Source organism: Phyllobates terribilis, unplaced genomic scaffold, assembly GCF_046119375.1.
Source record: "Phyllobates terribilis strain yellow unplaced genomic scaffold, ASM4611937v1 Scaffold_3__8_contigs__length_932513732, whole genome shotgun sequence".
NCBI lineage: Eukaryota > Metazoa > Chordata > Amphibia > Anura > Dendrobatidae > Phyllobates > Phyllobates terribilis.
Window position 1 is genome coordinate 3,425,846 of NW_027362763.1, and position 23,720 is coordinate 3,449,565.

At 37.3% G+C, this 23,720-nt stretch overlaps 15 non-coding genes across 15 annotated transcripts; all 15 read left to right on the forward strand.

The window, feature by feature from the left end:
• The first annotated feature begins 913 nt into the window (after nucleotides 1–913).
• Nucleotides 914–985, forward strand: TRNAG-UCC (transfer RNA glycine (anticodon UCC)). Its single transcript has one exon. It is a non-coding gene; the product is annotated as a tRNA-Gly (tRNA).
• A 1,182-nt stretch (nucleotides 986–2,167) lies between these two features.
• TRNAG-CCC (transfer RNA glycine (anticodon CCC)) lies at nucleotides 2,168–2,239 on the forward strand. Its single transcript has one exon. It is a non-coding gene; the product is annotated as a tRNA-Gly (tRNA).
• A 96-nt stretch (nucleotides 2,240–2,335) lies between these two features.
• On the forward strand, nucleotides 2,336–2,407 carry TRNAG-UCC (transfer RNA glycine (anticodon UCC)). The gene has a single exon. It is a non-coding gene; the product is annotated as a tRNA-Gly (tRNA).
• Nucleotides 2,408–5,179: 2,772 nt separating this feature from the next.
• TRNAG-UCC (transfer RNA glycine (anticodon UCC)) lies at nucleotides 5,180–5,251 on the forward strand. The gene has a single exon. It is a non-coding gene; the product is annotated as a tRNA-Gly (tRNA).
• A 1,819-nt stretch (nucleotides 5,252–7,070) lies between these two features.
• On the forward strand, nucleotides 7,071–7,142 carry TRNAG-UCC (transfer RNA glycine (anticodon UCC)). The gene has a single exon. It is a non-coding gene; the product is annotated as a tRNA-Gly (tRNA).
• Nucleotides 7,143–8,324: 1,182 nt separating this feature from the next.
• TRNAG-CCC (transfer RNA glycine (anticodon CCC)) lies at nucleotides 8,325–8,396 on the forward strand. Its single transcript has one exon. It is a non-coding gene; the product is annotated as a tRNA-Gly (tRNA).
• A 96-nt stretch (nucleotides 8,397–8,492) lies between these two features.
• Nucleotides 8,493–8,564, forward strand: TRNAG-UCC (transfer RNA glycine (anticodon UCC)). The gene has a single exon. It is a non-coding gene; the product is annotated as a tRNA-Gly (tRNA).
• A 1,183-nt stretch (nucleotides 8,565–9,747) lies between these two features.
• On the forward strand, nucleotides 9,748–9,819 carry TRNAG-CCC (transfer RNA glycine (anticodon CCC)). Its single transcript has one exon. It is a non-coding gene; the product is annotated as a tRNA-Gly (tRNA).
• Nucleotides 9,820–9,915: 96 nt separating this feature from the next.
• Nucleotides 9,916–9,987, forward strand: TRNAG-UCC (transfer RNA glycine (anticodon UCC)). Its single transcript has one exon. It is a non-coding gene; the product is annotated as a tRNA-Gly (tRNA).
• A 1,349-nt stretch (nucleotides 9,988–11,336) lies between these two features.
• On the forward strand, nucleotides 11,337–11,408 carry TRNAG-UCC (transfer RNA glycine (anticodon UCC)). The gene has a single exon. It is a non-coding gene; the product is annotated as a tRNA-Gly (tRNA).
• A 1,350-nt stretch (nucleotides 11,409–12,758) lies between these two features.
• On the forward strand, nucleotides 12,759–12,830 carry TRNAG-UCC (transfer RNA glycine (anticodon UCC)). Its single transcript has one exon. It is a non-coding gene; the product is annotated as a tRNA-Gly (tRNA).
• Nucleotides 12,831–14,180: 1,350 nt separating this feature from the next.
• On the forward strand, nucleotides 14,181–14,252 carry TRNAG-UCC (transfer RNA glycine (anticodon UCC)). Its single transcript has one exon. It is a non-coding gene; the product is annotated as a tRNA-Gly (tRNA).
• A 1,350-nt stretch (nucleotides 14,253–15,602) lies between these two features.
• TRNAG-UCC (transfer RNA glycine (anticodon UCC)) lies at nucleotides 15,603–15,674 on the forward strand. Its single transcript has one exon. It is a non-coding gene; the product is annotated as a tRNA-Gly (tRNA).
• Nucleotides 15,675–16,857: 1,183 nt separating this feature from the next.
• TRNAG-CCC (transfer RNA glycine (anticodon CCC)) lies at nucleotides 16,858–16,929 on the forward strand. Its single transcript has one exon. It is a non-coding gene; the product is annotated as a tRNA-Gly (tRNA).
• A 2,771-nt stretch (nucleotides 16,930–19,700) lies between these two features.
• Nucleotides 19,701–19,772, forward strand: TRNAG-CCC (transfer RNA glycine (anticodon CCC)). Its single transcript has one exon. It is a non-coding gene; the product is annotated as a tRNA-Gly (tRNA).
• The last annotated feature ends 3,948 nt before the right edge of the window (nucleotides 19,773–23,720 follow it).

Consider the following 23,720-nt stretch of genomic DNA (forward strand, 5'->3'; position numbering starts at 1 on the left):
GTTTTTAGCTAAGGCTCATAGTGTACTTTCTTTCTTGGTAAGAGTTTAGTTACCTTATTGGCAAAAAAGTGAAAATAATTGAGAGAATTGTAAGAATTGGTGGAAAAGCTCCATAGCTGATTCACAAGAATTCATCTTTGAGTTTTGGACAATGCTTTGCCTTGTTTTTAAACTTTTTAGTAATTGGCTCTTTCAAGACATATTCAGTGCTACTTTTTTAAGTAAAACTTTAGCAGATTTAACAGCCAAAATCCCAAACCAGTCAAGTGGGTTCATGCATTGGTGGTATAGTGTTGAGCATAAATGCTTCCCAAGCAGTTGACCCGGGTTCGATTTCCAGCCAATGCAATACTTATGTAGTTTTATTTCTGGCATATCATACACTTTACAAACTATTTTGTAATGTTAGTGCAGAAAATGGCAGAGGTCTTTAGGGGTAATTTGGTGCTGGTGCTGACTCTTTGTAATCTTTTTGAGCTAAGGCTCATAGTGTACTTTCTTTCTTGGTAAGAGTTTAGTTACCTTATTGGCAAAAAAGTGAAAATAATTGAGAGAATTGTAAGAATTGGTGGAAAAGTTCCATAGCTGATTCACAAGAATTCATCTTTGAGTTTTGGACAATGCGTTGCCTTGTTTTTAAACTTTTTAGTAATTGGCTCTTTCAAGACATATTCAGTCCTCCTTTTTTTAAGTAAAACTTTAGCAGATTTAACAGCCATAATCCCAAACCAGTCAAGTTGTTTCATGCATTGGTGGTATAGTGGTGAGCATAGCTGCTTCTCAAGCAGTTGACCCGGGTTCGATTCCCGGCCAATGCAATACTTATGTAGTTTTATTTCTGGCATATCATACATTTTACAAACTATTTTGTAATGTTAGTGCAGAAAATGTAAAAAAAAAGCTGATCCTGTAAGCATTGGTGGTATAGTGGTGAGCATAGCTGCCTTCCAAGCAGTTGACCCGGGTTCGATTCCTGGCCAATGCAAAACATAGGTGTGTTTTTTTTTCAGGCACGTCATAATTTTTACTAACAATTTTGCAGGGTTAGTGCAGAAAATGTGAAAAAAATGCTGGGTACCTTAAGCATTTTTGGTATAGTGGTGAGCAAACCTGCCTTCCAAGCAGTTGACCTGCGATTGATTCCTGGTCAATGCAATACTTATGTGGGTTTTTTTTTTCCTGGCACGTCTTACTTTTTACTAATAATTTTGTATTGTTAGTGCAGAAAATGTAAGAAAAAAACATGGCTTCTGTAAGTGTTGGTGGTATAGTGGTGAGCATAGCTGCCTTCCAAGCTGTTGACCTGGGTTCGATTCCTGGCCAACGCATGAATTGTTTTTCACATTTGGTGATGCTTTTAGTCTGTTTTAATTTTTCGTGTTAAGGCTCATGCTCTTCTTTCTTCTTAGAGTTTAGCAACCACGAAAATGAGAAAAAAATTGAAGAGAATATTTCTTAGATATTTTTCAACTGTCTCATCTAACTGATCTTCTGCTTTTCAGTTGTTGATTAAATACTTTGTAGGGTTAGTCCCCAATACGAAAGCAATGTCAGGGTTGGCATTGGTGTTATGCTGGTGGGTGTAGTTGCTTTTAAAACAATAGGCCATAGTTTAATTCTTGAAGAACTCATTGTTTTTTTCCATTTGGTGGTGTTTGGAATCTTTTTCACTTTCTGTGCTAAGGCTTATGCTTTTATTTCTTTCTTGGTAACACTTTAGCTACCTTAGTGGGCAGAAAGCAAAGCTAATTGAGAGAATTTGTAGGCAGAGGTGGAAAAGCTACATAACTGATTCCAAAAACTCCTCTGTCTTTAGAGTTAGTGTTAAAAATGCCAAAAATGGCAGAGGTCTTTAGGGGGAATTTAGTGCTGCTGTTGACTCTTTGTAATCTGTTTGAGCTAAGGCTCATCGTGTACTTTCTTTCTTGGTAAGAGTTTAGTTACCTTATTGCAAAAAAGTGAAACTAATTGAGAGAATTGTAAGAATTGGTGGAAAAGCTCCATAGCTGATTCACAAGAATTCATCTTTGAGTTTTGGACAATGCTTTGCCTTGTTTTTAAACTTTTTAGTAATTGGCTCTTTCAAGACATATTCAGTCCTCCTTTTTCTAAGTAAAACTTTAGCAGATTTAACGGCCATAATCCCAAACCAGTCAAGCTGGTTCACGCATTGGTGGTATAGTGGTGAGCATAGCTGCTTCCCAAGCAGTTGACCCGGGTTCGATTCCCGGCCAATGCAATACTTATGTAGTTTTATTTCTGGCATATCATACATTTTACAAACTATTTTGTAATGTTAGTGCAGAAAATGTAAAAAAAAAAGCTGATCCTGTAAGCATTGGTGGTATAGTGGTGAGCATAGCTGCCTTCCAAGCAGTTGACCCGGGTTCGATTCCCGGCCAATGCAAAACATGGGTGTGTTTTTTTTTCAGGCACGTCATAATTTTTACTAACAATTTTGTAGGGTTAGTGCAGAAAATGTGAAAAAAATGCTGGATACCTTAAGCATTTTTGGTATAGTGGTGAGCAAACCTGCCTTCCAAGCAGTTGACCTGCGATTGATTCCTGGTCAATGCAATACTTATGTCGGTTTTTTTTTCCTGGCACGTCTTACTTTTTACTAATAATTTTGTATTGTTAGTGCAGAAAATGTAAGAAAAAAACATGGCTTCTGTAAGTGTTGGTGGTATAGTGGTGAGCATAGCTGCCTTCCAAACAGTTGACCCGGGTTCAATTCCTGGCCAACGCATGAATTGTTTTTCACATTTGGTGATGCTTTTAGTCTGTTTTAATTTTTCGTGTTAAGGCTCATGCTCTTCTTTCTTCTTAGAGTTTAGCAAACACGAAAATGAGAAAAAAATTGAAGAGAATATTTCTTAGATTTTTTCAACTGTCTCATCTAACTGATCTTCTGCTCTTCAGTTGTTGATTAAATACTTTGTAGGGTTAGTCTCCAATACGAAAGCAATGTGAGGGTTGGCATTGGTGTTATGCTGGTGGGTGTAGTTGCTTTTAAAACAATAGGCCATAGTTTAATTCTTGAAGAACTCATTGTTTTTTTGCATTTGGTGGTGTTTGGATTCTTTTTCACTTTCTGTGCTAAGGCTTATGCTTTTATTTCTTTCTTGGTAACACTTTAGCTACCTTAGTGGGCAGAAAGCAAAGCTAATTGAGAGAATTTGTAGGCAGAGGTGGAAAAGCTACATAACTGATTCCAAAAACTCCTCTGTCTTTAGAGTTAGTGTTAAAAATGCCAAAAATGGCAGAGGTCTTTAGGGGGAATTTGGTGCTGCTTTTGACTCTTTGTAATCTGTTTGAGCTAAGGCTCATAGTGTACTTTCTTTCTTGGTAAGAGTTTAGTTACCTTATTGCAAAAAAGTGAAAATAATTGAGAGAATTGTAAGAATTGGTGGAAAAGCTCCATAGCTGATTCACAAGAATTCATCTTTGAGTTTTGGACAAAGCTTTTCCTTGTTTTTAAACTTTTTAGTAATTGGCTCTTTCAAGACATATTCAGTCCTCCTTTTTGTAAGTAAAACTTTAGCAGATTTAACAGCCATAATCCCAAACCAGTCAAGTTGGTTCATGCATTGGTGGTATAGTGGTGAGCATAGCTGCTTCCCAAGCAGTTGACCCTGATTCTATTCCCGGCCAATGCAATACTTATGTAGTTTTATTTCTGGCATATCATACATTTTACAAACTATTTTGTAATGTTAGTGCAGAAAATGTATAAAAAAAAAGCTGATCCTGTAAACATTGGTGGTATAGTGGTGAGCATATCTGCCTTCCAAGCAGTTGACCCGGGTTCGATTCCCGGCCAATGCAAAACATGGGTGTGTTTTTTATTCAGGCACGTCATAATTTTTACTAACAATTTTGTAGGGTTAGTGCAGAAAATGTGAAAAAAATGCTGGGTACCTTAAGCATTTTTGGTATAGTGGTGAGCAAACCTGCCTTCCAAGCAGTTGACCTGCGATTGATTCCTGGTCAATGCAATACTTATGTGGGTTTTTTTTTTCCTGGCACGTCTTACTTTTTACTAATAATTTTGTATTGTTAGTGCAGAAAATGTAAGAAAAAAACATGGCTTCTGTAAGTGTTGGTGGTATAGTGGTGAGCATAGCTGCCTTCCAAGCTGTTGACCCAGGTTCGATTCCTGGCCAACGCATGAATTGTTTTTCACATTTGGTGATGCTTTTAGTCTGTTTTAATTTTTCGTGTTAAGGCTCATGCTCTTCTTTCTTCTTAGAGTTTAGCAACCACGAAAATGAGAAAAAAATTGAAGAGAATATTTCTTAGATTTTTTTCAACTGTCTCATCTAACTGATCTTCTGCTCTTCAGTTGTTGATTAAATACTTTGTAGGGTTAGTCTCCAATACGAAAGCAATGTCAGGGTGGGCATTGGTGTTATGCTGGTGGGTGTAGTTGCTTTTAAAACAATAGGCTATAGTTTAATTCTTGAAGAACTCATTGTTTTTTTGCATTTGGTGGTGTTTGGAATCTTTTTCACTTTCTGTGCTAAGGCTTATGCTTTTATTTCTTTCTTGGTAACACTTTAGCTACCTTAGTGGGCAGAAAGCAAAGCTAATTGAGAGAATTTGTAGGCAGAGGTGGAAAAGCTACATAACTGATTCCAAAAACTCCTCTGTCTTTAGAGTTAGTGTTAAAAATGCCAAAAATGGCAGAGGTCTTTAGGGGGAATTTGGTGCTGCTTTTGACTCTTTGTAATCTGTTTGAGCTTAGGCTCATAGTGTACTTTCTTTCTTGTTAAGAGTTTAGTTACCTTATTGCAAAAAAGTGAAAATAATTGAGAGAATTGTAAGAATTGGTGGATAAGCTCCATAGCTGATTCACAAGAATTCATCTTTGAGTTTTGGACAAAGCTTTTCCTTGTTTTTAAACTTTTTAGTAATTGGCTCTTTCAAGACATATTCAGTCCTCCTTTTTTTAAGTAAAACTTTAGCAGATTTAACAGCCATAATCCCAAACCAGTCAAGTTGGTTCATGCATTGGTGGTATAGTGGTGAGCATAGCTGCTTCCCAAGCAGTTGACCCGGATTCTATTCCCGGCCAATGCAATACTTATGTAGTTTTATTTCTGGCATATCATACATTTTACAAACTATTTTGTAATGTTAGTGCAGAAAATGTATAAAAAAAAAGCTGATCCTGTAAACATTGGTGGTATAGTGGTGAGCATAGCTGCCTTCCAAGCAGTTGACCCGGGTTCGATTCCCGGCCAATGCAAAACATGGGAGTGTTTTTTATTCAGACACGTCATAATTTTTACTAACAATTTTGTAGGGTTAGTGCAGAAAATGTGAAAAAAATGCTGGGTACCTTAAGCATTTTTGGTATAGTGGTGAGCAAACCTGCCTTCCAAGCAGTTGACCTGCGATTGATTCCTGGTCAATGCAATACTTATGTGGGTTTTTTTTTTCCTGGCACGTCTTACTTTTTACTAATAATTTTGTATTGTTAGTGCAGAAAATGTAAGAAAAAAACATGGCTTCTGTAAGTGTTGGTGGTATAGTGGTGAGCATAGCTGCCTTCCAAGTAGTTGAACCTGGTTCGATTCCTGGCCAATGCATGAATTGTTTTTCACATTTGGTGATGCTTTTAGTCTGTTTTAATTTTTCGTGTTAAGGCTCATGCTCTTCTTTCTTCTTAGAGTTTAGCAACCACGAAAATGAGAAAAAAATTGAAGAGAATATTTCTTAGATTTTTTTCAACTGTCTCATCTAACTGATCTTCTGCTCTTCAGTTGTTGATTAAATACTTTGTAGGGTTAGTCTCCAATACGAAAGCAATGTCAGGGTTGGCATTGGTGTTATGCTGGTGGGTGTAGTTGCTTTTAAAACAATAGGCCATAGTTTAATTCTTGAAGAACTCATTGTTTTTTTGCATTTGGTGGTGTTTGGACTCTTTTTCACTTTTTGTGCTAAGGCTTATGCTTTTATTTCTTTCTTGGTAACACTTTAGCTACCTTAGTTGGCAAAAAGCAAAGCTAATTGAGAGAATTTGTAGGCATAGGTGGAAAAGCTACATAACTGATTCCAAAAACTCCTCTGTCTTTAGAGTTAGTGTTAAAAATGCCAAAAATGGCAGAGTTCTTTAGGGGTAATTTGGTGCTGGTGCTGACTCTTTGTAATCGTTTTTAGCTAAGGCTCATAGTGTACTTTCTTTCTTGGTAAGAGTTTAGTTACCTTATTGGCAAAAAAGTGAAAATAATTGAGAGAATTGTAAGAATTGGTGGAAAAGCTCCATAGCTGATTCACAAGAATTCATCTTTGAGTTTTGGACAATGCTTTGCCTTGTTTTTAAACTTTTTAGTAATTGGCTCTTTCAAGACATATTCAGTGCTACTTTTTTAAGTAAAACTTTAGCAGATTTAACAGCCAAAATCCCAAACCAGTCAAGTGGGTTCATGCATTGGTGGTATAGTGTTGAGCATAAATGCTTCCCAAGCAGTTGACCCGGGTTCGATTTCCAGCCAATGCAATACTTATGTAGTTTTATTTCTGGCATATCATACACTTTACAAACTATTTTGTAATGTTAGTGCAGAAAATGGCAGAGGTCTTTAGGGGTAATTTGGTGCTGGTGCTGACTCTTTGTAATCTTTTTGAGCTAAGGCTCATAGTGTACTTTCTTTCTTGGTAAGAGTTTAGTTACCTTATTGGCAAAAAAGTGAAAATAATTGAGAGAATTGTAAGAATTGGTGGAAAAGTTCCATAGCTGATTCACAAGAATTCATCTTTGAGTTTTGGACAATGCGTTGCCTTGTTTTTAAACTTTTTAGTAATTGGCTCTTTCAAGACATATTCAGTCCTCCTTTTTTTAAGTAAAACTTTAGCAGATTTAACAGCCATAATCCCAAACCAGTCAAGTTGTTTCATGCATTGGTGGTATAGTGGTGAGCATAGCTGCTTCTCAAGCAGTTGACCCGGGTTCGATTCCCGGCCAATGCAATACTTATGTAGTTTTATTTCTGGCATATCATACATTTTACAAACTATTTTGTAATGTTAGTGCAGAAAATGTAAAAAAAAAGCTGATCCTGTAAGCATTGGTGGTATAGTGGTGAGCATAGCTGCCTTCCAAGCAGTTGACCCGGGTTCGATTCCTGGCCAATGCAAAACATAGGTGTGTTTTTTTTTCAGGCACGTCATAATTTTTACTAACAATTTTGCAGGGTTAGTGCAGAAAATGTGAAAAAAATGCTGGGTACCTTAAGCATTTTTGGTATAGTGGTGAGCAAACCTGCCTTCCAAGCAGTTGACCTGCGATTGATTCCTGGTCAATGCAATACTTATGTGGGTTTTTTTTTTCCTGGCACGTCTTACTTTTTACTAATAATTTTGTATTGTTAGTGCAGAAAATGTAAGAAAAAAACATGGCTTCTGTAAGTGTTGGTGGTATAGTGGTGAGCATAGCTGCCTTCCAAGCTGTTGACCTGGGTTCGATTCCTGGCCAACGCATGAATTGTTTTTCACATTTGGTGATGCTTTTAGTCTGTTTTAATTTTTCGTGTTAAGGCTCATGCTCTTCTTTCTTCTTAGAGTTTAGCAACCACGAAAATGAGAAAAAAATTGAAGAGAATATTTCTTAGATATTTTTCAACTGTCTCATCTAACTGATCTTCTGCTTTTCAGTTGTTGATTAAATACTTTGTAGGGTTAGTCCCCAATACGAAAGCAATGTCAGGGTTGGCATTGGTGTTATGCTGGTGGGTGTAGTTGCTTTTAAAACAATAGGCCATAGTTTAATTCTTGAAGAACTCATTGTTTTTTTCCATTTGGTGGTGTTTGGAATCTTTTTCACTTTCTGTGCTAAGGCTTATGCTTTTATTTCTTTCTTGGTAACACTTTAGCTACCTTAGTGGGCAGAAAGCAAAGCTAATTGAGAGAATTTGTAGGCAGAGGTGGAAAAGCTACATAACTGATTCCAAAAACTCCTCTGTCTTTAGAGTTAGTGTTAAAAATGCCAAAAATGGCAGAGGTCTTTAGGGGGAATTTAGTGCTGCTGTTGACTCTTTGTAATCTGTTTGAGCTAAGGCTCATAGTGTACTTTCTTTCTTGGTAAGAGTTTAGTTACCTTATTGCAAAAAAGTGAAACTAATTGAGAGAATTGTAAGAATTGGTGGAAAAGCTCCATAGCTGATTCACAAGAATTCATCTTTGAGTTTTGGACAATGCTTTGCCTTGTTTTTAAACTTTTTAGTAATTGGCTCTTTCAAGACATATTCAGTCCTCCTTTTTCTAAGTAAAACTTTAGCAGATTTAACGGCCATAATCCCAAACCAGTCAAGCTGGTTCACGCATTGGTGGTATAGTGGTGAGCATAGCTGCTTCCCAAGCAGTTGACCCGGGTTCGATTCCCGGCCAATGCAATACTTATGTAGTTTTATTTCTGGCATATCATACATTTTACAAACTATTTTGTAATGTTAGTGCAGAAAATGTAAAAAAAAAAGCTGATCCTGTAAGCATTGGTGGTACAGTGATGAGCATAGCTGTCTTCCAAGCAGTTGACCCGGGTTCGATTCCCGGCCAATGCAAAACATGGGTGTGGTTTTTTTTCAGGCACGTCATAATTTTTACTAACAATTTTGTAGGGTTAGTGCAGAAAATGTGAAAAAAATGCTGGGTACCTTAAGCATTTTTGGTATAGTGGTGAGCAAACCTGCCTTCCAAGCAGTTGACCTGCGATTGATTCCTGGTCAATGCAATACTTATGTGGGTTTTTTTTTTCCTGGCACGTCTTACTTTTTACTAATAATTTTGTATTGTTAGTGCAGAAAATGTAAGAAAAAAACATGGCTTCTGTAAGTGTTGGTGGTATAGTGGTGAGCATAGCTGCCTTCCAAGCTGTTGACCCAGGTTCGATTCCTGGCCAACGCATGAATTGTTTTTCACATTTGGTGATGCTTTTAGTCTGTTTTAATTTTTCGTGTTAAGGCTCATGCTCTTCTTTCTTCTTAGAGTTTAGCAACCACGAAAATGAGAAAAAAATTGAAGAGAATATTTCTTAGATTTTTTTCAACTGTTTCATCTAACTGATCTTCTGCTCTTCAGTTGTTGGTTAAATACTTTGTAGGGTTAGTCTCCAATACGAAAGCAATGTCAGGGTGGGCATTGGTGTTATGCTGGTGGGTGTAGTTGCTTTTAAAACAATAGGCTATAGTTTAATTCTTGAAGAACTCATTGTTTTTTTGCATTTGGTGGTGTTTGGAATCTTTTTCACTTTCTGTGCTAAGGCTTATGCTTTTATTTCTTTCTTGGTAACACTTTAGGTACCTTAGTGGGCAGAAAGCAAAGCTAATCGAGAGAATTTGTAGGCAGAGGTGGAAAAGCTACATAACTGATTCCAAAAACTCCTCTGTCTTTAGAGTTAGTGTTAAAAATGCCAAAAATGGCAGCGGTCTTTAGGGGGAATTTGGTGCTGCTGTTGACTCTTTGTAATCTGTTTGAGCTAAGGCTCATAGTGTACTTTCTTTCTTGGTAAGAGTTTAGTTACCTTATTGTCAAAAAAGTGAAACTAATTGAGAGAATTGTAAGAATTGGTGGAAAAGCTCCATAGCTGATTCACAAGAATTCATCTTTGAGTTTTGGACAATGCTTTGCCTTGTTTTTAAACTTTTTAGTAATTGGCTCTTTCAAGACATATTCAGTCCTCCTTTTTCTAAGTAAAACTTTAGCAGATTTAACGGCCATAATCCCAAACCAGTCAAGCTGGTTCATGCATTGGTGGTATAGTGGTGAGCATAGCTGCTTCCCAAGCAGTTGACCCGGGTTCGATTCCCGGCCAATGCAATTCTTATGTAGTTTTATTTCTGGCATATCATACATTTTACAAACTATTTTGTAATGTTAGTGCAGAAAATGTAAAAAAAAAAGCTGATCCTGTAAGCATTGGTGGTATAGTGGTGAGCATAGCTGCCTTCCAAGCAGTTGACCCGGGTTCGATTCCTGGCCAATGCAAAACATGGGTTTGTTTTTTTTTCAGGCACGTCATAATTTTTACTAACAATTTTGTAGGGTTAGTGCAGAAAATGTGAAAAAAATGCTGGGTACCTTAAGCATTTTTGGTATAGTGGTGAGCAAACCTGCCTTCCAAGCAGTTGACCTGCGATTGATTCCTGGTCAATGCAATACTTATGTGGGTTTTTTTTTTCCTGGCACGTCTTACTTTTTACTAATAATTTTGTATTGTTAGTGCAGAAAATGTAAGAAAAAAACATGGCTTCTGTAAGTGTTGGTGGTATAGTGGTGAGCATAACTGCCTTCCAAGCTGTTGACCCAGGTTCGATTCCTGGCCAACGCATGAATTGTTTTTCACATTTGGTGATGCTTTTAGTCTGTTTTAATTTTTCGTGTTAAGGCTCATGCTCTTCTTTCTTCTTAGAGTTTAGCAACCACGAAAATGAGAAAAAAATTGAAGAGAATATTTCTTAGATTTTTTTCAACTGTCTCATCTAACTGATCTTCTGCTCTTCAGTTGTTGATTAAATACTTTGTAGGGTTAGTCTCCAATACGAAAGCAATGTCAGGGTGGGCATTGGTGTTATGCTGGTGGGTGTAGTTGCTTTTAAAACAATAGGCTATAGTTTAATTCTTGAAGAACTCATTGTTTTTTTGCATTTGGTGGTGTTTGGAATCTTTTTCACTTTCTGTGCTAAGGCTTATGCTTTTATTTCTTTCTTGGTAACACTTTAGCTACCTTAGTGGGCAGAAAGCAAAGCTAATTGAGAGAATTTGTAGGCAGAGGTGGAAAAGCTACATAACTGATTCCAAAAACTCCTCTGTCTTTAGAGTTAGTGTTAAAAATGCCAAAAATGGCAGAGGTCTTTAGGGGTAATTTGGTGCTGGTGCTGACTCTTTGTAATCGTTTTTAGCTAAGGCTCATAGTGTACTTTCTTTCTTGGTAAGAGTTTAGTTACCTTATTGGCAAAAAAGTGAAAATAATTGAGAGAATTGTAAGAATTGGTGGAAAAGCTCCATAGCTGATTCACAAGAATTCATCTTTGAGTTTTGGACAATGCTTTGCCTTGTTTTTAAACTTTTTAGTAATTTGCTCTTTCAAGACTTATTCAGTCCTCCTTTTTTTAAGTAAACTTTAACAGATTTAACAGCCATAATCCCAAACCAGTCAAGTTGGTTCATGCATTGGTGGTATAGTGGTGAGCATAGCTGCTTCCCAAGCAGTTGACCCGGATTCTATTCCTGGCCAATGCAATACTTATGTAGTTTTATTTCTGGCATATCATACATTTTACAAACTATTTTGTAATGTTAGTGCAGAAAATGTAAAAAAAAAGCTGATCCTGTAAGCATTGGTGGTATAGTGGTGAGCATAGCTGCCTTCCAAGCAGTTGACCCGGGTTCGATTCCCGGCCAATGCAAAACATGGGAGTGTTTTTTTTTCAGGCACGTCATAATTTTTACTAACAATTATGTAGGGTTAGTGCAGAAAATGTGAAAAAAATGCTGGGTACCATAAGCATTTTTGGTATAGTGGTGAGCAAACCTGCCTTCCAAGCAGTTGACCTGCAATTGATTCCTGGTCAATGCAATACTTACGTGGGTTTTTTTTTTCCTGGCACGTCTTACTTTTTACTAATAATTTTGTATTGTTAGTGCAGAAAATGTAAGAAAAAAACATGGTTTCTGTAAGTGCTGGTGGTATAGTGGTGAGCATAGCTGCCTTCCAAGCTGTTGACCCGGGTTCGATTCCTGGCCAACGCATGAATTGTTTTTCACATTTGGTGATGCTTTTAGTCTGTTTTAATTTTTCGTGTTAAGGCTCATGCTCTTCTTTCTTCTTAGAGTTTAGCAACCACGAAAATGAGAAAAAAATTGAAGAGAATATTTCTTAGATTTTTTTCAACTGTCTCATCTAACTGATCTTCTGCTCTTCAGTTGTTGATTAAATACTTTGTAGGGTTAGTCTCCAATACGAAAGCAATGTCAGGGTTGGCATTGGTGTTATGCTGGTGGGTGCAGTTGCTTTTAAAACAATAGGCCATAGTTTAATTCTTGAAGAACTCATTGTTTTTTTCCATTTGGTGGTGTTTGGAATCTTTTTCACTTTCTGTGCTAAGGCTTATGCTTTTATTTCTTTCTTGGTAACACTTTAGCTACCTTAGTGGGCAGAAAGCAAAGCTAATTGAGAGAATTTGTAGGCAGAGGTGGAAAAGCTACATAACTGATTCCAAAAACTCCTCTGTCTTTAGAGTTAGTGTTAAAATTGCCAAAAATGGCAGAGGTCTTTAGGGGGAATTTGGTGCTGCTGTTGACTCTTTGTAATCTGTTTGAGCTAAGGCTCATAGTGTACTTTCTTTCTTGGTAAGAGTTTAGTTACCTTATTGTCAAAAAAGTGAAACTAATTGAGAGAATTGTAAGAATTGGTGGAAAAGCTCCATAGCTGATTCACAAGAATTCATCTTTGAGTTTTGGACAAAGCTTTTCCTTGTTTTTAAACTTTTTAGTAATTGGCTCTTTCAAGACATATTCAGTCCTCCTTTTTTTAAGTAAAACTTTAGCAGATTTAACAGCCATAATCCCAAACCAGTCAAGTTGGTTCATGCATTGGTGGTATAGTGGTGAGCATAGCTGCTTCCCAAGCAGTTGACCCGGATTCTATTCCCGGCCAATGCAATACTTATGTAGTTTTATTTCTGGCATATCATACATTTTACAAACTATTTTGTAATGTTAGTGCAGAAAATGTAAAAAAAAAGCTGATCCTGTAAGCATTGGTGGTATAGTGGTGAGCATAGCTGCCTTCCAAGCAGTTGACCCGGGTTCGATTCCCGGCCAATGCAAAACATAGGTGTGTTTTTTTTTCAGGCACGTCATAATTTTTACTAACAATTATGTAGGGTTAGTGCAGAAAATGTGAAAAAAATGCTGGGTACCATAAGCATTTTTGGTATAGTGGTGAGCAAACCTGCCTTCCAAGCAGTTGACCTGCAATTGATTCCTGGTCAATGCAATACTTACGTGGGTTTTTTTTTTCCTGGCACGTCTTACTTTTTACTAATAATTTTGTATTGTTAGTGCAGAAAATGTAAGAAAAAAACCTGGCTTCTGTAAGTGCTGGTGGTATAGTGGTGAGCATAGCTGCCTTCCAAGCTGTTGACCCGGGTTCGATTCCTGGCCAACGCATGAATTGTTTTTCACATTTGGTGATGCTTTTAGTCTGTTTTAATTTTTCGTGTTAAGGCTCATGCTCTTCTTTCTTCTTAGAGTTTAGCAACCACGAAAATGAGAAAAAAATTGAAGAGAATATTTCTTAGATTTTTTTCAACTGTCTCATCTAACTGATCTTCTGCTTTTCAGTTGTTGATTAAATACTTTGTAGGGTTAGTCTCCAATACGAAAGCAATGTCAGGGTTGGCATTGGTGTTATGCTGGTGGGTGTAGTTGCTTTTAAAACAATAGGCCATAGTTTAATTCTTGAAGAACTCATTGTTTTTTTCCATTTGGTGGTGTTTGGAATCTTTTTCACTTTCTGTGCTAAGGCTTATGCTTTTATTTCTTTCTTGGTAACACTTTAGCTACCTTAGTGGGCAGAAAGCAAAGCTAATTGAGAGAATTTGTAGGCAGAGGTGGAAAAGCTACATAACTGATTCCAAAAACTCCTCTGTCTTTAGAGTTAGTGTTAAAATTGCCAAAAATGGCAGAGGTCTTTAGGGGGAATTTGGTGCTGCTGTTGACTCTTTGTAATCTGTTTGAGCTAAGGCTCATAGTGTACTTTCTTTCTTGGTAAGAGTTTAGTTACCTTATTGTCAAAAAAGTGAAACTAATTGAGAGAATTGTAAGAATTGGTGGAAAAGCTCCATAGCTGATTCACAAGAATTCATCTTTGAGTTTTGGACAAAGCTTTTCCTTGTTTTTAAACTTTTTAGTAATTGGCTCTTTCAAGACATATTCAGTCCTCCTTTTTTTAAGTAAAACTTTAGCAGATTTAACAGCCATAATCCCAAACCAGTCAAGTTGGTTCATGCATTGGTGGTATAGTGGTGAGCATAGCTGCTTCCCAAGCAGTTGACCCGGATTCTATTCCCGGCCAATGCAATACTTATGTAGTTTTATTTCTGGCATATCATACATTTTACAAACTATTTTGTAATGTTAGTGCAGAAAATGTAAAAAAAAAGCTGATCCTGTAAGCATTGGTGGTATAGTGGTGAGCATAGCTGCCTTCCAAGCAGTTGACTCGGGTTCGATTCCCGGCCAATGCAAAACATAGGTGTGTTTTTTTTTCAGGCACGTCATAATTTTTACTAACAATTATGTAGGGTTAGTGCAGAAAATGTGAAAAAAATGCTGGGTATCATAAGCATTTTTGGTATAGTGGTGAGCAAACCTGCCTTCCAAGCAGTTGACCTGCAATTGATTCCTGGTCAATGCAATACTTACGTGGGTTTTTTTTTTCCTGGCACGTCTTACTTTTTACTAATAATTTTGTATTGTTAGTGCAGAAAATGTAAGAAAAAAACCTGGCTTCTGTAAGTGCTGGTGGTATAGTGGTGAGCATAGCTGCCTTCCAAGCTGTTGACCCGGGTTCGATTCCTGGCCAACGCATGAATTGTTTTTCACATTTGGTGATGCTTTTAGTCTGTTTTAATTTTTCGTGTTAAGGCTCATGCTCTTCTTTCTTCTTAGAGTTTAGCAACCACGAAAATGAGAAAAAAATTGAAGAGAATATTTCTTAGATTTTTTTCAACTGTCTCATCTAACTGATCTTCTGCTTTTCAGTTGTTGATTAAATACTTTGTAGGGTTAGTCTCCAATACGAAAGCAATGTCAGGGTTGGCATTGGTGTTATGCTGGTGGGTGTAGTTGCTTTTAAAACAATAGGCCATAGTTTAATTCTTGAAGAACTCATTGTTTTTTTCCATTTGGTGGTGTTTGGAATCTTTTTCACTTTCTGTGCTAAGGCTTATGCTTTTATTTCTTTCTTGGTAACACTTTAGCTACCTTAGTGGGCAGAAAGCAAAGCTAATTGAGAGAATTTGTAGGCAGAGGTGGAAAAGCTACATAACTGATTCCAAAAACTCCTCTGTCTTTAGAGTTAGTGTTAAAATTGCCAAAAATTGCAGAGGTCTTTAGGGGGAATTTGGTGCTGCTGTTGACTCTTTGTAATCTGTTTGAGCTAAGGCTCATAGCGTACTTTCTTTCTTGGTAAGAGTTTAGTTACCTTATTGTCAAAAAAGTGAAACTAATTGAGAGAATTGTAAGAATTGGTGGAAAAGCTCCATAGCTGATTCACAAGAATTCATCTTTGAGTTTTGGACAAAGCTTTTCCTTGTTTTTAAACTTTTTAGTAATTGGCTCTTTCAAGACATATTCAGTCCTCCTTTTTTTAAGTAAAACTTTAGCAGATTTAACAGCCATAATCCCAAACCAGTCAAGTTGGTTCATGCATTGGTGGTATAGTGGTGAGCATAGCTGCTTCCCAAGCAGTTGACCCGGATTCTATTCCCGGCCAATGCAATACTTATGTAGTTTTATTTCTGGCATATCATACATTTTACAAACTATTTTGTAATGTTAGTGCAGAAAATGTAAAAAAAAAGCTGATCCTGTAAGCATTGGTGGTATAGTGGTGAGCATAGCTGCCTTCCAAGCAGTTGACCCGGGTTCGATTCCCGGCCAATGCAAAACATGGGTGTGTTTTTTATTCAGGCACGTCATAATTTTTACTAACAATTTTGTAGGGTTAGTGCAGAAAATGTGAAAAAAATGCTGGGTACCTTAAGCATTTTTGGTATAGTGGTGAGCAAACCTGCCTTCCAAGCAGTTGACCTGCGATTGATTCCTGGTCAATGCAATACTTATGTGGGTTTTTTTTTTCCTGGCACGTCTTACTTTTTACTAATAATTTTGTATTGTTAGTGCAGAAAATGTAAGAAAAAAACATGGCTTCTGTAAGTGTTGGTGGTATAGTGGTGAGCATAGCTGCCTTCCAAGCTGTTGACCCGGGTTCAATTCCTGGCCAACGCATGAATTGTTTTTCACATTTGGTGATGCTTTTAGTCTGTTTTAATTTTTCGTGTTAAGGCTCATGCTCTTCTTTCTTCTTAGAGTTTAGCAACCACGAAAATGAGAAAAAAATTGAAGAGAATATTTCTTAGATATTTTTCAACTGTCTCATCTAACTGATCTTCTGCTTTTCAGTTGTTGATTAAATACTTTGTAGGGTTAGTCCCCAATACGAAAGCAATGTCAGGGTTGGCATTGGTGTTATGCTGGTGGGTGTAGTTGCTTTTAAAACAATAGGCCATAGTTTAATTCTTGAAGAACTCATTGTTTTTTTCCATTTGGTGGTGTTTGGAATCTTTTTCACTTTCTGTGCTAAGGCTTATGCTTTTATTTCTTTCTTGGTAACACTTTAGCTACCTTAGTGGGCAGAAAGCAAAGCTAATTGAGAGAATTTGTAGGCAGGGGTGGAAAAGCTACATAACTGATTCCAAAAACTCCTCTGTCTTTAGAGTTAGTGTTAAAAATGCCAAAAATGGCAGAGGTCTTTAGGGGGAATTTGGTGCTGCTGTTGACTCTTTGTAATCTGTTTGAGCTAAGGCTCATAGTGTACTTTCTTTCTTGGTAAGAGTTTAGTTACCTTATTGTCAAAAAAGTGAAACTAATTGAGAGAATTGTAAGAATTGGTGGAAAAGCGCCATAGCTGATTCACAAGAATTCATCTCTGAGTTTTGGACAAAGCTTTGCCTTGTTTTTAAACTTTTTAGTAATTGGCTCTTTCAAGACATATTCAGTCCTCCTTTTTCTAAGTAAAACTTTAGCAGATTTAACGGCCATAATCCCAAACCAGTCAAGTTTGTTCATGCATTGGTGGTATAGTGGTGAGCATAGCTGCTTCCCAAGCAGTTGACCGGGGTTCGATTCCCGGCCAATGCAATACTTATGTAGTTTTATTTCTGGCATATCATACATTTTACAAACTATTTTGTAATGTTAGTGCAGAAAATGTAAAAAAAAAAGCTGATCCTGTAAGCATTGGTGGTATAGTGGTGAGCATAGCTGCCTTCCAAGCAGTTGACCCGGGTCCGATTCCTGGCCAATGCAAAACATAGGTGTGTTTTTTTTTCAGGCAGGTCATAATTTTTACTAACAATTTTGCAGGGTTAGTGCAGAAAATGTGAAAAAAATGCTGGGTACCTTAAGCATTTTTGGTATAGTGGTGAGCAAACCTGCCTTCCAAGCAGTTGACCTGCGATTGATTCCTGGTCAATGCAATACTTATGTGGGTTTTTTTTTCCTGGCACGTCTTACTTTTTACTAATAATTTTGTATTGTTAGTGCAGAAAATGTAAGAAAAAAACATGGCTTCTGTAAGTGTTGGTGGTATAGTGGTGAGCATAGCTGCCTTCCAAGCTGTTGACCCAGGTTCGATTCCTGGCCAATGCATGAATTGTTTTTCACATTTGGTGATGCTTTTAGTCTGTTTTAATTTTTCGTGTTAAGGCTCATGCTCTTCTTTCTTCTTAGAGTTTAGCAACCACGAAAATGAGAAAAAAATTGAAGAGAATATTTCTTAGATTTTTTTCAACTGTCTCATCTAACTGATCTTCTGCTCTTCAGTTGTTGATTAAATACTTTGTAGGGTTAGTCTCCAATACGAAAGCAATGTCAGGGTTGGCATTGGTGTTATGCTGGTGGGTGTAGTTGCTTTTAAAAAATAGGCCATAGTTTAATTCTTGAAGAACTCATTGTTTTTTTCCATTTGGTGGTGTTTGGAATCTTTTTCACTTTCTGTGCTAAGGCTTATGCTTTTATTTCTTTCTTGGTAACACTTTAGCTACCTTAGTGGGCAGAAAGCAAAGCTAATTGAGAGAATTTGTAGGCAGAGGTGGAAAAGCTACATAACTGATTCCAAAAACTCCTCTGTCTTTAGAGTTAGTGTTAAAAATGCCAAAAATGGCAGAGGTCTTTAGGGGGAATTTGGTGCTGCTGTTGACTCTTTGTAATCTGTTTGAGCTAAGGCTCATAATGTACTTTCTTTCTTGGTAAGAGTTTAGTTACCTTATTGGCAAAAAAGTGAAAATAATTGAGAGAAATGTAAGAATTGGTGGAAAAGCTCCATAGCTGATTCACAAGAATTCATCTTTGAGTTATGGACAATGCTTTGCCTTGTTTTTAAACTTTTTATTAATTGGCTCTTTCAAGACATATTCAGTCCTCCTTTTTTAAGTAAAACTTTAGCAGATTTAACAGCCAAAATCCCAAACCAGTCAAGTGGGTTCATGCATTGGTGGTATAGTGGTGAGCATAGCTGCTTACTAACCAGTTGACCCAGGTTTGATTCCCGGCCAATGCTATACTTATGTAGTTTTATTTCTGGCATATCATACATTTTACAAACTATTTTGTAATGTTAGTGCAGAAAATGTAAAAAAAAATAGCTGACCCTGTAAGCATTGGTGGTATAGTGGTGAGCATAGCTGCCTTCCAAGCAGTTGACCCGGGTTCAATTCTCGGCCAATACAAAACATCGGTGTTTTTTTTTTTTCAGGCACGTCATACTTTTTACTAACAATTTTGTAGGGTTAGTGCAGAGAATGTGAAAAAAATGCTCGGTACCTTAAGCATTTTTGGTATAGTGGTGAGCAAACCTCCCTTCCAAGCAGTTGACCTGCGATTGATTCCTGGTCAATGCAATACTTATGTGGTTTTTTTTTTCCTGGCACGTCTTACTTTTTACTAATAATTTCGCATTGTTAGTGCAGAAAATGTAAGAAAAAAACATGGCTTCTGTAAGTGTTGGTGGTATAGTGGTGAGAATCGCTGCCTTCCAAGTAGTTGACCCGCGTTTGATTCCCGGCCAACGCATGAATTGTTTTTCACATTTGGTGATGCTTTTAGTCTGTTTTAATTTTTCGTGTTAAGTCTCAGGCTCTTCTTTCTTCTTTGAGTTTAGCAACCACGAAAATGAGAAAAAAATTGAAGAGAATATTTCTTAGATTTTTTTCAACTGTCTCATCTAACTGATCTTCTGTTCTTCAGTTGTTGATTAAACACTTTGTAGGGTTAGTCTCCAATCTGAAAGCAATGTCAGGGTTGGCATTGGTGTTATGCTGGTGGGTGTAGTTGCTTTTAAAACAATAGGCCATAGTTTAATTCTTGAAGAACTCATTGTTTTTTTGCATTTGGTGGTGTTTGGACTCTTTTTCACTTTTTGTGCTAAGGCTTATGCTTTTATTTCTTCTTGGTAACACTTTAGCTACCTTAGTTGGCAAAAAGCGAAGCTAATTGATAGAATTTGTAGGCAGAGGTGGAAAAGCTACATAACTGATTCCAAAAACTCCTCTGTCTTTAGAGTTAGTGTTAAAAATGCCAAAAATGGCAGAGGTCTTTAGGGGTAATTTGGTGCTGGTGCTGACTCTTTGTAATCTTTTTGAGCTAAGGCTCATAGTGTACTTTCTTTCTTGGTAAGAGTTTAGTTACCTTATTGGCAAAAAAGTGAAAATAATTGAGAGAATTGTAAGAATTGGTGGAAAAGCTCCATAGCTGATTCACAAGAATTCATCTTTGAGTTTTGGACAATGCTTTGCCTTGTTTTTAAACTTTTTAGTAATTGGCTCTTTCAAGACATATTCAGTCCTCCTTTTTTTAAGTAAAACTTTAGCAGATTTAACAGCCATAATCCCAAACCAGTTAAGTTGGTTCATGCATTGGTGGTATAGTGGTGAGCATAGCTGCTTCCCAAGCTGTTGACCCGGGTTCGATTCCTGGCCAATGCAATACTTATGTAGTTTTATTTCTGGCATATCATACATTTTACAAACTATTTTGTAATGTTAGTGCAGAAAATGTAAAAAAAAAACTGACCCTGTAAGCATTGGTGGTATAGTGGTGAGCATATCTACCTTCCAAACAGTTGACCTGGGTTCAATTCCTGGCCAATGCAAAACATAGGTGTTTTTTTTTTTCAGGCACGTCATACTTTTTACTAACAATTTTTTAGGGTTAGTGGAGAAAATGTGAAAAAAATGGTGGGTACCTTAAGCATTTTTGGTATAGTGGTGAGCAAACCTGCCTTCCAATCAGTTGACCTGCGATTGATTCCTGGTCAATGCAATACTTATGTGGGTTTTTTTTTCCTGGCACGTCTTACTTTTTACTAATAATTTTGTATTGTTAGTGCAGAAAATGTAAGAAAAAAACATGGCTTCTGTAAGTGTTGGTGGTATAGTGGTGAGCATAGCTGCCTTCCAAGCAGTTGACCTGGGTTCGATTGCTGGCCAACGCATGAATTATTTTTCACATTTGGTGATGCTTTTAGTCTGTTTTAATTTTTCGTGTTAAGGCTCATGCTCTTCTTTCTTCTTAGAGTTTAGCAACCACGAAAATGAGAAAAAAATTGAAGAGAATATTTCTTAGATTTTTTTCAACTGTCTCATCTAACTGATCTTCTGCTCTTCAGTTGTTGATTAAATACTTTGTAAGGTTAGTCTCCAATACGAAATCAATGTCAGGGTTGGCATTGGTGTTATGCTGGTGGGTGTAGTTGCTTTTAAAACAATAGGCCATAGTTTAATTCTTGAAGAACTCATTGTTTTTTTGCATTTGGTGGTGTTTGGAATCTTTTTCACTTTCTGTGCTAAGGCTTATGCTTTTATTTCTTTCTTGGTAACACTTTAGCTACCTTAGTGGGCAGAAAGCAAAGCTAATTGAGAGAATTTGTAGGCAGAGGTGGAAAAGCTACATAACTGATTCCAAAAACTCCTCTGTCTTTAGAGTTAGTGTTAAAAATGCCAAAAATGGCAGAGGTCTTTAGGGGGAATTTGGTGCTGCTGTTGACTCTTTGTAATCTGTTTGAGCTAAGGCTCATAGTGTACTTTCTTTCTTGGTAAGAGTTTAGTTACCTTATTGGCAAAAAAGTGAAAATAATTGAGAGAAATGTAAGAATTGGTGGAAATGCTACATAGCTGATTCACAAGAATCCATCTTTGAGTTTTGGACAATGCTTTGCCTTGTTTTTAACTTTTCAGTAATTGGCTCTTTCAAGACATATTCAGTAGAGATGAGCGTTGTTCTACTCGAACTGTTCGCCAATCTCAAATTCGAGCTGTTTTGGGCGGTGTTCGAACCATTCGGCGAACACGAACAATTTGAGAAAAATTCGGCTGTTCGAGGTTATGTTCGATAACTGTTCGTGCACCAAAATCATAACTGGATTTTTTCTCAGTAATGATGAAAATTAATGTTAATGCGCAGTTTGAGTGTACAGCGGGGTGGGGGGAGGGGCAGGGGATGGATCTCTGCAGGAACAATGAAGATCTCCATTTTTTTTTCTCTTTCCCGCATTTGCAGTGGGGAGGTGCAATCTGTCAGCCTATCAGCAGCGCACACACGGAGCGAAGTGCTTTTTTTCACATAAGCAAGGGCATGTGTCATTGGCAGTGTATGTCACATGTCCTTGCCCTATAAGACCAAGCCATTTTCCCCGTCGCCACCATTTTCTCACTGCTGCAGCTGCGTGTTAGACGGCACCGCTGTTGCTGTGTGCGCTATACCTTGTTAATTTCAAGCCAATTTTCGCACAAATCTACAGATAGCTTGGGAGTAGGGAATAGTTGTGATTGCAGTCCTTGTAAGGACTAGGTTACAGCATTTCCTACGACTTTTATCAGGCAGGTCTGTGCTCTTAAATAGATAGATTGTGGGAGTAAAGACTAATTGTAATTGGAGTCCTTTTCAGGACTAGGTTACATCAGTTCCTATCAGTTTTTGCCAGGCAGGTCTGTGCCAGTGCTGTGCAAGTTTTTTTCACAGCATTTGGCTGAATCTAGCAAAGCTAATCCTTCTTGGCCTATTGCAGAGTGTGTTAGTCAGTGGAGTAGCCTATCTGTGTTGCAAGATATACCAACTGTGTATAGAATACCAATTTTTTTACTGCACCTAGTGAAGTAAAATCTTTTGGGCATAGCATCATTCTATTAGTCCATCTATACTGACCTCCATCAGGTTGCAAATTGAATATAATTTTTTTCTGCATCTAGCTCTGAAAAAATATTGGGCTTCTAGCAGTGTGTGGGATTGTTCTAATTATCCATCTATACAGACCTCCATCAGTTTGCAAACTGAATACATTTTTTTCTGCATCTACCTCTGAAAAAATATTGGGCTTCTAGCTGTGTGTGTGACTTGTTCTATTAATCCATCTATACAGACCTCCATCAGGTTGCAAACTGAATATATTTTTTTCTGCATCTACCTCTGAAAAAATATTGGGCTTCTAGCTGTGTGTGGGACTTGTTCTATTAATCCATCTATACAGACCTCCATCAGGTTGCAAACTGAATATATTTTTTTCTGCATCTACCTCTGAAAAAATATTGGGCTTCTAGCTGTGTGTGGGACTTGTTCTATTAATCCATCTATACAGACCTCCATCAGGTTGCAAACTGAATATATTTTTTTCTGCATCTACCTCTGAAAAAATATTGGGCTTCTAGCTGTGTGTGGGACTTGTTCTATTAATCCATCTATACAGACCTCCATCAGGTTGCAAACTGAATATATTTTTTTCTGCATCTACCTCTGAAAAAATATTGGGCTTCTAGCTGTGTGTGGGACTTGTTCTATTAATCCATCTATTCAGACCTCCATCAGGTTGCAAACTGAATATATTTTTTTCTGCATCTACCTCTGAAAAAATATTGGGCTTCTAGCTGTGTGTGGGACTTGTTGTATTAGTCCATCTATACTGACCTCCATCAGGTTGCAAACTGAATATATTTTTTTCTGCATCTACCTCTGAAAAAATATTGGGCTTCTAGCTGTGTGTGGGACTTGTTCTATTAATCCATCTATACAGACCTCCATCAGGTTGCAAACTGAATATATTTTTTTCTGCATCTACCTCTGAAAAAATATTGGGCTTCTAGCTGTGTGTGGGACTTGTTCTATTAATCCATCTATACAGACCTCCATCAGGTTGCAAACTGAATATATTTTTTTCTGCATCTACCTCTGAAAAAATATTGGGCTTCTAGCTGTGTGTGGGACTTGTTCTATTAATCCATCTATACAGACCTCCATCAGGTTGCAAACTGAATATATTTTTTTCTGCATCTACCTCTGAAAAAATATTGGGCTTCTAGCTGTGTGTGGGACTTGTTCTATTAATCCATCTATACAGACCTCCATCAGGTTGCAAACTGAATATATTTTTTTCTGCATCTACCTCTGAAAAAATATTGGGCTTCTAGCTGTGTGTGGGACTTGTTGTATTAGTCCATCTATACTGACCTCCATCAGGTTGCAAACTGAATATATTTTTTTCTGCATCTACCTCTGAAAAAATATTGGGCTTCTAGCTGTGTGTGGGACTTGTTCTATTAATCCATCTATACAGACCTCCATCAGGTTGCAAACTGAATATATTTTTTTCTGCATCTACCTCTGAAAAAATATTGGGCTTCTAGCTGTGTGTGGTTAATCCACCTATACAGACCTCCATCAGGTTGCAAACTGAATATATTTTTTTCTGCATCTTCCTCTGAAAAAATATTGGGCTTCTAGCTATATGTGGGACTTGTTGTATTAGTCCATCTATACTGACCTCCATCAGGTTGCAAACTGAATATATTTTTTTCTGCATCTACCTCTGAAAAAATATTGGGCTTCTAGCTGTGTGTGGGACTTGTTCTATTAATCCATCTATACAGACCTCCATCAGGTTG